The sequence below is a fragment of the Kryptolebias marmoratus genome, linkage group LG15 (assembly GCF_001649575.2).
Source record: "Kryptolebias marmoratus isolate JLee-2015 linkage group LG15, ASM164957v2, whole genome shotgun sequence".
Classification (NCBI taxonomy): Eukaryota; Metazoa; Chordata; class Actinopteri; order Cyprinodontiformes; family Rivulidae; genus Kryptolebias; species Kryptolebias marmoratus.
Genome location: NC_051444.1, coordinates 34,944,899 through 34,950,441, shown reverse-complemented (window position 1 = coordinate 34,950,441; position 5,543 = coordinate 34,944,899).

Genomic DNA, 5,543 nt, shown 5'->3' with positions numbered 1-5,543 from the left:
ATTTTTCATCAGGGTGCTCTGGTTCCCCAGCACCTGACGCAGACCTTGTTTGGCTGGGTGACGTCTGAGCCGGCATGTGATTCATATTTATCTCTCTCATGGTATGAGGTAGGCAGTAACTCAAAGGGTCTTGCCTAGGGACCTAGACTGGATAGCTCAATTTCACTGTTGTATCTTTGCCCTGGCCTGGATTTGAACCCAGGTCTCCTGGGTGAAAGTCTGGTGACTTAGCTATCCAGACAGTTATCTATCTATCTATCTCTCATATATATATATATATATATATATATATATATATATATATAACTGTGTGTGTGTGTGTGGATATATGTATGTATATTGTGTGTGGGTATAGGTTCATTAATGCCCCCTGTATAGATATAGAAAAATCTATCTAATCTATATAGATGTAGATTTATCTATCATTTATAGATAGATAAATGTTCAATACCCCCCACCCCTTGTATAAATATATTGGTGTATATATGTTCATCGATTTGAATATAAAAACAATTAATCAAAATCAGTTAAATGTGAATGTTTGTGCTCTTTATTCAGAAAATCCACATTGCATCTACATTTCAGGATGTGGTTATTACAGACACAGATTAAATGTTAAATGAATATTTCTATATTTATCACCACAGTAATAGTGTTACACATGTTAGTAGCTCTAAACACGTAAAAGAATACATGTTGGTTTGGTGCTTACCATAAAAATTTAAGGAGTAAACATTTTTAGTAATCACGTGAAAAGTTACAAACGTTGTCTTTTTCCAAATATATTGGTCTGTTTAAATAACAGGTATTAACTGAAAACGCTTTGTAGAACGGCACTTTATGATTTTCAGTCCGCTTCCATGGAGTAGTTATAGGGCAGGTCTGAAACATCCAATATGGCGGACGCTCTGACGCTCTGGGACAGAGGAGGCAATCATACATTTTATTACAGTATTTAAAATAAAGTTGCCTATAATGAAATTGACAATAAGTAATCATCATAAGTAATGACATGCATTTGTATACTTATTTAAAATTTGAAAAATTACTCTGTTATCTTCTCTTGTGTCTTTCACAACTCTTTCCGTTTTGAAACTTCTGCCTCTTGGTGCAATCCTTTGATTTACTGCTTGTGATTGGCTGTTTTTCATCAAACTGAACGTAATATATACAAGGCATGCTTTTGATTGGATGAAAAAGGCCAGTCTGTAATTGGCTGATGGCGTGGCTCATTTACATACAACATATGCCCCTTTTACACGGACCCTAACGGTCCCGGCTCCACTCTACTCGGCTCGCTTTGCGTGCGTTTACATCTGCATTTTTCGCACTCGGTCCCTGCTTCTTTGGTCCCTGCTTCGGAGTCGGGCCAGCCGGGCCAGCCCTGCTTCATGGGCGGTGCAAGCTTAGCTCCTGTTCACTCATTGGTCGTGGGTGTGACCAGATGCAAGCATAAAGAGCGAAGGTAGGAATATAAACAACAGCGTTAGCTTACCCTGCAACGTTTCTGCCGTCTGTCCCCCAGCTGAAGGCGCTGTAAAGCCTGAAATCTCCGGCTGATAACAGCTGTCCTACTCCGCGCAACGATCGCAGCATCCAGAGCATTTCTTCCACTGCGCCTCTCTTCCTGAAGTCTCAGGAGAATCCCCATAAGTTTAAAAAACAGCAACAACACAGGGCCAACGTTGTCCATAGCGCTTTCTTTGTTTACACAACTTGCGCTAAGTTTTGGTAGCGCACCCCCCGCACCGTGGCCCCGCCCCCACAACACAAGGAGATGTTCCTCTGCTACCGACCAAACTGGCCGGTGTGAACGCGATGCATTCTTTATTGAGCCGAGCCGAGTAGAGCGGAGTAGAGCCGGACTTCTGAATTAGGGGCCGTGTAAAAGGGGCATTAGGGCATTAGGGTAGCGAGCGAGCAGCTTGTCAGCTGAGCGATCTATGCCCTCAAATCAGTGTCACTGCGTGCTCAACCTGGTGGCACAAAAATCACGCCATAGATTAGCCACCGTTTACAGTTTTAATGATGGAATTTGAATGACTGAAAACAAACCACAGAAAGTTTTATTTTGTGGTTTTAATGTGTCAAATTTGCATAATCTTTTTTTAAGCTTAACAAATTCAGCAACCCTCATTTAACCTGGGAGTTTTAACAAAATAGAAGGCAGATTTTCCTTCTGATTTTGATTTTAAACTCCTCTCAGACTTTTACTTATGCTCTGCTTGGGAATATAAAATAAAACCTGATGTTGATTGTGTCCTAAAGCTGTGAGGCTTTGTGTTTTCACTGATGCAGGGTTCACTTTAATCGACAGCTGTGTGTGTAGCTGATGGGTCAGTGAAGCTATAATGCCTCTGGGCAAGGTGACCTGTTTGATTTCATGAAGCTGCTCTACACACTTTGCTTTCTTACTGCAGCAGCTAACCTGATATAAAATGTGTGTTTTTTATGTTCAATATATATTTATTTAATTCTTCAAACTATGATGACCTAATTAAACTGAAACTGTCTGCATGGCTATTTAAAAACAATCTGAAGTGATTTAAGATGCAATGAAATGAAAGTTATGACTGTAACTACAGTTCTATGAATCCCGGATAACCGCCAGAGGCGGTGCTTAAAGCACTGGACGATCATCCTTGCGCATGCTCAGGTCGAGTATCTTATGCCAACATGGTCACATGTGACCCCCCCCGTGACACTGGTGAATCTCTATATAATCACGTGACACAGGTAACTTAGTCCCTCAATCTCCTCGCAAACACGAACGTGTCTTGACTGAGCGCTCTGGCGGTCATCTGGGATTCATAGAACCGTAGTTACAGTGGTAAATTTTGTTCTATTTCATCTCTACTCCTTACCTCTACACCAGAGGTGGTGCTTAATGCCCTGGATGAGGTTTACCAACAGAGTCCTGATGAATCACACACACCCGAAAAGAAACAAAGTTGAAGTCATGCCAACCTTACTGAAACGAAGATGAGTGCTGCAATAGGATCCTGGTCAATGGTAGCTACGGCCCTGCTCCTGACATGAAACTAGGTTGCTCTTCTGCCAATTCACATGAAGACCCAATAGGTCTATGTGACTGAGCACCTTCCATGTATCCTCAGCCGCCTGAGCTCTTGTGGGTGAACAGATCAGCCAATCATCCAGGTAGGGCAGGATCTTCAATCCCTCGGCCTGCAAAGGATACAGGGCTGCTGCCATGCACTGGGTGAACATGCGGGGGGACAGAGAGAGACCAAACGGGAGAACTCTGAACCGAAAATGCTTGCCCTGAAACGCAAAACAGAGAAACTGCCAATGGTGACCAAGGTGAACCAGTTGCCCGGGGACACTGCCTGAAGCACATCCCTGGTGGTCAACATGTGAAAAGGAATGCCCTTAAGAGGGCATTTTTAGTTTACATTTTTAAAAATAATTTATTTGCAGCTTACATGGAGGACATAAAACATTTTAGATTAGAGATGTCTGTTTAATGAAAGGCATTCTCAACGAGTCTAAAAATCCCAATAACTATCTACAGACAATAGACTGGAACAATAACTAGACCTCAGACAGGAAACCAAAATTTGAAGCCAGAAAAGGACCAGCAACAGAGGCTACACAGATCTTCAATCTGTGAAAGGCTCAGTTTCATACAACATTGGATTCTATATCTAGCTCACTATACTAAAGCTAGGCTTGCAAAAATATTTGACACAGTGTCCCCTCTGTGTGATTGATGACAACAGGCCACAGCAGATGACTCACACATGTTTTGGAGCTGATGTTCCTACATTATCTAATGTATTTAGAGAGGATACCACGCTCAATGTTTTAACTGCCTTGTTCGGAGTATGACCTACTTCACTTGATCTCTTTTGCTAAAAAATGACTTAATATCATTTACAACTCTGCTGGCCAGAAGCTAATACTGTTAAACTGGAAATCTGCAGCTCCACCTACATATACAAGTTTGATTAGAGAGAACCTTAATATATTTAAACTGGAAAAAATCAGGCTGTCTAGTAAAGCTCTTTTATTTGAGATGACCTGGTGTCCTTTTCTGTCCTATGTTGGAGGTGCAGGATGTCGGATCATTCTGGACTGAGCTCTGCAGAGAGGGTTTTTTTTTTCTTTTTATTTTGTTTGTTGTTTTTTTAAGTTATTTGATTTTCTTACACTTGCCTGCTGGGGATGGGGGTAGAGGGTCTTTGAGTGTTATTGCTGAGTTTTGTTTGAAAATGTAAAATTTATTAAAGAATTGGTTTAAAAAAAATAAAAAGAAAGATACTAGTTTTACTGTCTGCTGACTACAGGACATTGCCTTAGTAAAAAATAAAAATACACCACAGATGATTTTTTCAGGTGCATTTGGAGTTTGTTGATACATGTAGTTTCTACCTTCCTTCTGTGTGTTCCCAAATTCCTAACAAGTTTAGCTGTAATTAGTTCTTTCATGCTTAAAAGAAAGTTAATGTGACACCCTGACTGTATGCAGGGGAGTACCCTGCATACAGTCAGGGTGTCACATTAACTTTAACTACTCGCCCAGCTTTCATTAAACAGTTCCTGTTGGCTTCAATTCCCAACAATGAGAGAAGGTAGGGACACTTGGCCTGTTAGCATAATATGTTTATGCTGCAGAGATTAGCGTTATTTATCCTTCAGTATCAGCTCAGGATGCAATGAATTATGGTCTATTTCACCTATGTACAGCTACATAGCGTACAGCGTACAGCTTCTGTGCACTACATTTATTTAACCATGTCATATAGTGAATAAATAATAACAGTTTAAAATGGCTGTCCCAGGCGGGCTGTCTAGTGAGTCAGTGGACAATTCAAACAGGTTTAAGGTCCTTTAGGTTGTTTTAGCTCTCACGTTGGGGCCATGTTTCCTCATTAAAGCTATTATCTCACTGGGCTTTGACTGTTGGAAACTAGTTGGTGAAAAATATAAATGAGGGAGTCTCCAAAATATCTTGCAACATTCATGGTGGTTCTGTTTGAGTTGAGGAAATTTTATCTGAATTTTAAGTAGCGACTTTTTCTAATCTCAGTGATATACTACTTTAAGGTTTGTTCTTAAATTAAATTGCAGATCAACAGCTAATTTAACAAGTATTTGTTTAAAAAATGAAACTAATTAGTTAGAGCTCACCTCACAGCAAGATGGTTGCAAGTTCACTTCTCAGTTTTCCTGTGTGGAGTTTACATGTTCTCCCTATGCATGTGTGGGTTTTCTCCAGGTTCCTCCCACAGACCAAAAACATGCATGTTAGGTTTATTGGCAACTTTAAGTTGTTGTGATTGAGAGTGTCAATGGTTGTCTGTGATGGACTTGCAGGCTGTCCAGGGTGTGCCTCGCTTTGTGCACAATGACTGCTGGAGATAGGCACCTGCTCCTTGCACAGAAAGGCGGATAAAAAAACGAATGGATGGAAGTGTCAAATGAATTTTATTAGGCCCGAGCAGCGACAGCGCTGCGAAGGCCTATTGTATTTCATGGAATTCTTATTATTAGGCCCGAGCAGCGACAGCGCTGCGAAGGCC